The 8,462-nt window shown below is 48.6% G+C and overlaps 1 pseudogene; it reads right to left on the reverse strand.

Annotated features, from left to right (window-relative positions):
- Window positions 1-369: 369 nt before the first annotated feature.
- LOC136634133 (5S ribosomal RNA) lies at window positions 370-489 on the reverse strand (annotated as a pseudogene).
- Window positions 490-8,462: the final 7,973 nt, after the last annotated feature.

The following is an 8,462-nucleotide window of genomic DNA, read 5'->3' on the forward strand; positions in this document are numbered from 1 at the left end:
TCACTCCTACCCATGCAGGTGAGAGAATTTACCCAGTAGCCACCAGCCATCAATGCTTCGTGTTCTATGGCACCTTCTAGTTCGTCCCCCATGAGAGAGATGTTGTTGGTTGTTATTACCAATTCAAAACCCCAGAGGAAAAGATCATCTCACTGGACAGCCATTAGAATGTGGAACAGCCCACAGAAGGTAAGTTGGCAATGGTTGACTTGTGAGAACTCTTTAAAGCGGTCCTCCCGCTCCCAGCACTGAAATGTTGGCTGTGGGTGGTCTGTTCTCCACCCTCTCTGGTGGGCCGTGGGGAGAGCTCACTCCCTGCTGGAAGTGCTGGCTGGTTGGCAACCTTCAGTCTCAAAAGACTATGGTACAAGCCTACAGTACCCGGTATTCCCAGGTGGTCTCCCATCCAAGTACTAACCAGGCCTGACCCTGCTTAGCTTCCAAGATCAGACAAGATCAGGCATGTGCAGGGTAACGGTTGCTACAGGGTAAGTGCTGGCTACAAATGGTCCATTCTCTGCCTTCTCTGGTGGTCCAAGGGGGAGCACTCGCTCTTGGCGAGCTACTGGAATTGATGGTCGGTAATCTGTTTTTCCCCCCTGCAGGCCACTTCTCAGGGTCTCATTATTATTCCGCCCTTTTTAAATAATTTTTATAAATTTTTATACCGCCCTTCCTCCAAACAGCTCAGGGCGGTATACATGGCTGCTCCCCTCCTTTTTTCCTCACAACAACCCTGTGAGGTAGGTGAGGCTGAGAGAAAGTGACTGGCCCAAGGTCACCCAGGAAGCTTCGTGGCTGAGGGGGGATTTGAACCTGGGTCTTCCAGGTCTGAGTCCACCGCCCAAACCACTACACCACCCTGGCTCTCATGAAACACCTGTGCTCCACGGACTACAGATTGGGAACCAGAGCTCTAAAGAGACAGACACTAAAGGAAAAGGGAGGATGAAGGGCCAGAGGAAGAGAGTCACTAGTGGGTCCTTGAAGTCATCTGCTAAGAGTAGGGTGGGTGGGTCTGCCCCCACACACTTGTCCTCCATTGCTCCCCCTCTTCCTGCTTCCTGGATTTGCAAAGGATTTGCAACTCAATGGAGCTGAAGAGGAAGTGTGCAGGAGACGAGACGCTCTTGCCCACCACTTTTCCTGCTCCCTTCCCCTCTTCCTTTTTGAATACAGGAAGCGGAGGAGGAGGAATGGAGCTGTGGCTGATGTGCCACCAGGTCAGGAGGATGGCATATGACACACTGCCATAGATATAGGCAGATCTTGGACTGCCCATCGGTGACGACCCTCTGCCTCTACATTGACTGGATCCCACTCCCCAGGTTTTGAGGCAGGGTGTGCTGAAGCCGGGGGCTACCTGTTCACACAGATGAAAAATCTTAAGAAAGGAGAGTGAGGAGTTTCTGCTGATTTCATGGTGGTGGCAGTCGGAATTAATGGGCCACGAAGCAGAAGATCTGTGCTTCCTTACAAGAATCCCTCCTCTGGCAACCTTCTCTCATTCTTCACATTTTTGCCATCCGTTCTCCAAGCAACTACAGCTCCCAGCATTCCTTGGGGCTGGACAGTGCCAAGTGTATATATAAGTGGTCTTGCTGCTTGGAACTGCCAGTGAATGAATGCTGAACGGATACAGCCCTTTCCCACCCACCCCCTGCACACAGTGTGCTTTCAGGATGAATGGCCTTTGTAGACTAGCTGATTCCTCTCCAGTTTTGGCCAGGTACACGTATCTCTTCCCTCCTTCTTACTCTGCCATGGCTGGAATATCTACATCAGGGGTATAAATGATGTCTTAGCATTCCCTCTCCTCAGGGGACTATAACCTGGGCTGGCCCAGGACCTCCAGGAGCTTGACATGGTGTGCTAAGTACTGCTCCCCCTTTAAACATAAAACTAAAAGAAGAGCTTTGCTGGATCAGGCTAAGGGCCCATTCAGCTTCCTGTATCTCACAGTGATTCACCAGATGCCTCAGGAAGCACACAAGACAGCAAGTTCCCTAATATTTCTTTACTCAGCGTGTGGTTGGTCTGTGGAACTCCTTGCCACAGGATGTGGTGATGGCGTCTGGCCTGGACGCCTTTAAAAGGGGATTGGACAAGTTTCTGGAGGAAAAATCCATTACGGGTTACAAGCCATGATGTGTATGTGCAACCTCCTGATTTTAGAAATGTGCTATGTCAGAATGCCAGATGCAAGGGAGGACACCAGGATAAGGTCTCTGGTTATCTGGTGTGCTCCCTGGGGCATTTGGTGGGCCACTGTGAGATACAGGAAGCTGGACTAGATGGGCCTATGGCCTGATCCAGCGGGGCTGTTCTTATGTTCTTAACTACAATTCCCAGGAAGCCTTGCAGGTCTTTTGTTATCTGGTGTGCTCCCTGGGGCATTTGGTGGGCCACTGTGAGATACAGGAAGCTGGACTAGATGGGCCCATGGCCTGATTCAGTGGGGCTGTTCTTATGTTCTTATGCTTCCCTTCACCTGGTATTCAGAGAGGCTCCCTGTAAAACCCAGAGGCTTCTTCCAGTCACCATGACTTGTGACCTGTGATGGACTTTTCCTCCATCAATCTGTCCCATTCCCCTTTTCAGGGCATCTAGGCTAGGTGACATAACATCTTGTGGCAAGGAGTTCCACAGATTAATTATGTGCTGGGTGAAGATATATTTCCTTTTGTCTGTACTTTCCTGCCAGTCCATTTTAACGGATGTCCCTCTGATTCTGGTGTTGTGTGAGAGGCAAGAGAACTTCACCTGCAGGAGTGAGGTGGACAAAAGACCTTTTCACTACTAGACCCCCCCCCCCTTATTTTCAAGGTTCTCACCTCAGAAACATCAGAGTGTTAGGTGCATCCAACCTGAGAACTGTAGTTTCATTGCATGCCTCGTTCCATTGCTGGTGTTGCTTTAAGTTGGGAAGCGGGGTGGAAATCTACTTTGTGTTGTTCAAGTCTGCAAACTTACTGATGGCAAATCTGAATCCAGATCTCCTCAATCCCAGCCATGTCTCTGGCTCAGGGCACCTTTTGGAAAGCCCTCACCTTTAGATGGAGGTGTTCAGCCTGCACTGGAGAAAATCCACCCAAGGAGATGAACCAGGGAACCGTTGGGAGAGATGGAGCTATTCCTTTCACGCGTCTGGTAATGGAATCCTCCTCCGTGGCCCGTCCCTTCCTTCAGAAGCACATCCTGCTGTGGTTTCCTAATTGTTACAGCTGTACAGTGACAAATGCCTCCCCTTTTCTCCTCTCCACTCCCCACCTCCAAGGCCCTGCAGGAGCATTAACCCGCAGGTCCTTCACGGCTCAGCCCCAGCTCCCTGACCTGCTATCTGCCTGTCGCAAGCTTGCTCCATAGACAGAACGGCCCCCTGTCAAATTAGTGAGTCACAAGACGTAAGAGAGACCACCGCTGCTAATTTGTACATTAACTGGTTCTGACAGAAATATTTTACAAGTGAAAAAACAGAATGCGCCTCGAGAAAATGTGCAGCATCCATACCGCTGACTTCTGCTTAACTGTTTCGTGGAGGCCGGGCTTTGGGGAACCAGCACAGAAAGGGGGCATGGCCCATGGAAGCATTTTCCAAACATCTGATTTGTTGTTAAGGGCAATACCAGAGCAGAGTTCACATGTTATGTAGCATCTTTGTTGGTCCACCTTTTTGTGCGAATGACTGTGGGCAGCAGCTATGGGAAGGTCAGGAGTTGGGACAAGGAGCTAGAAACCTAAGTCAGTCCTAACCTCTGGGAGGATTTGGGCCCCGGTTGCCCAGCTTGAAAAGGTGATCAGGCAACCTGGGATGTCTAGAAAGAGGCCCTGCTGCAAGGAGAGATGGCAAAGCTGCGCTGTCTGGAAGCATTTATGCACCCAGCATGTACTGTGATTGATCTGTGGAACTCCTTGCCACAAAACACTGGCACCTACATGCCTTGAAAAGGGGATTGGACTGATTGATGGAGGTTGCGAGTCAATCAATTCAGCAACCTTTATTGGCATAGAATCACGGTAGATTCACGGTAGATTCATAGTATCATAGAATCATATTGGCGAGTCACGATGACTGTATGCAACCACCAGGTTTTCAAGGTAGCCCATCTCTGATGCCAGATGGAAGGAAATGGCAACAGGAAACAGGGATCTTGTCTTGCGTGCTTCCCCAAGGTCATCTGGTGGACCACTGTGAGATACAAGGTGCTGGGCTAGATGGGCCATTGGCCTGATCCAGCGGGGCTCTTCTTATATTCTTAAGAAGCCACAGATCAAGGCGGTGTTGTGAGAGGCAGTCTGGCTGAATGGCAGCTATAGTCAATGGAAAAGGTCAACTGTTTGGGCTGGATTATGACTTCAGCACCTCGGATAGTTCCAGTGCTGGGAATTTGCTGTGGCAAAGCCTCAGCGGGACATCAAACAGCACGTTATGTTTAGAAAATGCTGATGAACCTCACATCTTAGAGATGCGCCGCATTCTAAGAACGTGTTGTAAGAACGTGTTGTAGAATGCGCCACATTCTAGAACGTGTTGTAAAGGAAAGGGGAACCATGTCAGCAAGCCCTACCCCTGCCCAAACATGCCCCTAAAGCCCCATCCCCCAGCCTCCGTGTGCAACGCACCCCAGGAGGAATCCTTCCCCACAATCTGGGCATCAGGAATGCTGAGGGATTGAAAACACTGGCATCCATGCGATCAGGAACACTGTTGCTGGGCAGAGATGAGCCCTGTGGCATTCAGTGTTCCCAGTTACAGGGGGAGCCTCTTCCCAGGTACAGCATTTGTCTATCTATTCAAACACTATCCACATGGGGCCAGGGCTGGGGGGAGCAGCTCATGAGGGTGGCGCTTTCTAGTGTGCTTTCCCTGCCACACCCTGAGTGCTTTTCTCCCTGTGGAGGCAAACATCTGTGTAGGTTGAAACAGCAAGTGGGTTGCCCTCCTATGGGAAAGGACAATGGCATGAGGGCAGGGACTTTGTCCTAATCTCAATTCAGATTGTTCCTCCCTGCCCCACAGCTGCCAAGGTACCAGTTGCAGACTGCCTTGCTCAGATAAGGAGGGCTTCATTCAAGGGTTGGTACTCACACTTGCAATGTGACAATTGAGTTTGATTTCCTCCCACCAGTTCCTGAAATGCATTCAGGTTTCTGGGAGTTGCTTGGTTGCCTTATTGGAGTAAGGCTGTGCTGATAGGCCAGATTTTGCCCCTGTCTCAAAGCCAGCTTCCTTCCCTCTCTGAACAGTTTTTCAAGTGTTTAAACAGTATGAAAAAGATCTTAAAGATGCCAAAGCGAACTTGGCACAAACTTTGGATCAGATAAAATTGCACAGGCACTTGAAGAAAATAAAGGGGGAGTGGTCTCTCCAAAGCATGGAGGAGGGAGGGAAGCAACCAGGATACTATCCACAAGCTGTATAGGAGCAAAGGGTTAGCGATTATTTTTATCTTCTGGGTTTTGTTGTGGCAAAATCTGGATTTGTGATGGTGAGTCCTAGTGTCAAATGTGAGGCCCCCATCTCAACTAAATCAGGACGGGCCCAGAGCTTGATCTGGGCCTTACAGATGGCTCTAGCTCAGTGTTTCTCAAACTGTGGGTTGGGACCCACTAGGTGGGTTGCGAACCAATTTCAGGTGGGTCCCCATTCATTTCAATATTTCATTTTGAATATATTAGACTTCGTGCTACCATGGTATGTGGCTGCATTTGGGTAAATGTCACAGATCTGTATGTTTAACAGACTACTATGAAGATGCTTTGAGCAATGATAGTTAATGGGACTTACTCCTGGGTCAGTGTGGGTAGGATTGCAGCCCAGGATTATTAAAAATTATCCTGCTTGAGGATGTCACCTCTGGTCATGATGTCACTTCCGGTGGGTCCTGACAGATTCTCATTCTAAAAAGTGGGTCCTGGTGCCAAATGTGTGAGAACCACTGCTCTAGCTGAAATGTTCCCTCCGCATGGCAATTTTTTTGCCTTCCGTAAAACAAGCTGCAGACACTTCCTAGGAAATCAAGATGTTTTGGCTGCCAGTTAAAGAACGCGATGTCAAAATTAGTATTAAAGAATATTTGTACATTATTTGGCTTTGCAAGAGAGAAATTCACAAAGTGGTTTGCGTAGCAAAATAAGCAAATGGCTCCCTGTCCCCAAAGGGCTCACCATCTAACAAAAAATGCAAAACAAATTGTATTGATTGCCGCAATTTAATTTTAAGGTCATTACACTATGGAGAAATGCACTGAAAGTAACTTAGCTGGAAAAGAAAGAGGTATGGTTGAGATAACCCAGAATTCCTCATTCTGGCCAAAGTGGAAAACATCATGTACAGTGCAATCCAGTGTGCATCTTTACTCAAAGTCTTGCTACATTCCAGGGGATTTACCCCCTTGTAACTTGTAATATCTGTTGGCAACCTTCAGTCTCGAAAGACTATGGTATCGCGCTCTGAAAGGTGGTTCTGGAACAGCGTCTAGTGTGGCTAAAAAGGCCAATTCGGGAGTGACAATCCCTTCCACACTGGGAGCAAGTGCAGTCTGTCCCTGGTCTGTCTCCCTGGCTATGGGCCTTCCTTCTGTAATAGCAACCTTAAAATACCAGCCCCTGATACTTCATTGGGCAAAAGAAAAACTTGCAGCATCATTTAGAGATGCCTGTGGTTGTGATCAGAGGTCAGTGCAAAGTCTGGGAAGAATCAGTCCCCTGCCATATTCCGTTGATTTATTTTTGTGCACTTCATTTAGCTGAACCATTCCCAGGCCACATGCTTGTGATATTTGAAAACTGACAATCCAGTGACCAGCATCCAACCAAATAAACGCAGCCCCAAAGCGGAAACCCTGATCAGAATGCAAGAACCCACAATGGGGACCTGGAGCGGAACTCTGGTCGGACAGATGGGCCTTGCTTTGTGGCCTGAAGGTTGACAGATTTTGGTTAATAGACCACAGGAGGAGGGGGGAGGTGAATCTACAGCTCAGGGACGCTGGCTGAAAAATAACAAAACCTTGACGTGCAAATCGTGATGTGCTTGTATGTCTTGCAATCTAGATTTTTGCAAAGACTCCTGGGAAAAGATAAACAGGCCCATAAATCCCATGCAAGCAAGTAGGAATGTTTTGCATCAATGGGATCCATAGTCCAAACTCAAATATGTGCAAATATTATGTCACATCTCCATAAGGGAGTTTTGACCCTTTTCACCAGCTCCAGAGCTCCGATTTGCACCTCTAGGTCTTCCGCTCCGGGTCTTATAATGGAGTCATGGAAGTGGTTTAAGTCAGGACAACTGGCACTGACAGTACAGGGTTAACTTCCCTCCCCTCTACAACAAATGCCTGTTCCAAATTGGGAGGGGACACTTCACCTATACGTGCAAAAAGAAAACGTATTGTAAGCCTCATGTAAGCCTATACTGTAAGCCTCATGGGGCAGAGAGCTGTATCTTCTCCCGTGGTGAAATGCCGGGCACGTGGATAGTGCTGCTTAATACTCAACGGACATCGCCATCATTGGAGATGGCAGTTTTGGAACTTCTATGTCCCATCTAGTTTGGCCTGATCTTGAAGGGAACTGAAACCTCCAAAGGAGGGCTTGGCAAAAGCAAAACGTTCAGCTCCTTCTAGTGCTTCCAAAAAGAATGGCAAGCAAATTCTCAAGACACAAAACCCTGCTAGAATGAATGCACCCAGCGTTGTTCCTGCAACACAAGGCCATGGTGGGGGGAGAGCTATCCAAGTTCCTGATGTTTTGCCGATACTGTTCAAAGCACCTCTAGAAGAAGGGAGCCAGTGCCTTTCAAGAGGGCAACATGCATGGAGGAGATGATCTGAGCTTTTGGGAGCAGGCGCCTGATCTCGGAAGCTAAGCAGGGTCAGGCCTGGTTAGTACTTGGATGGGAGACTGCCTGGGAATACCTGGTGCTGTAGGCTTATACCAGAGTCTTTCGAGACTGAAGGTTGCCAACCATTATTAATTCCACTTCTCTGTCTGGTGGAGTCTGTTTAATCCAGCGCTGCAGGTTTTCCTTTGCCCCTGCAGGGGAGGCGTCGAGAGACCAGCAGAACCAAGGATCAGAAAAAGGCGAGGCTTTTAGCCAGGGGTTGGCCCTACTTCTGAGTAACAGGAAAGTGTGCGTTGGTCAAGGTTGCTTGGCTTGGAGCTGCACCTTCTTTTAGGTCACTGGAGGGTGTGTGTGTGTACTCCTGCACAAAACTACATTTAAATTGTTCTGTTTGAGATAAACTCCTGACGTATCATTTTTCTTTCCTTTGCAGAAAGCGTATGGGGTACCTTGTGCTGGAAACCCTACTCTGTCTGCAAGCTCTGGGAATTGGTGCCGTGCCATGGGTCAGCTCTGAGATTGGCCAGCTGGTATGACATTGGGGTTAAGTGGAGTCAAGCTTTTAAAAACAAAAATAGGAACTGGTGCCTTTGGCATACCTTTCCAGCACACG

This window comes from Tiliqua scincoides, chromosome 13, assembly GCF_035046505.1.
Source record: "Tiliqua scincoides isolate rTilSci1 chromosome 13, rTilSci1.hap2, whole genome shotgun sequence".
NCBI lineage: Eukaryota > Metazoa > Chordata > Lepidosauria > Squamata > Scincidae > Tiliqua > Tiliqua scincoides.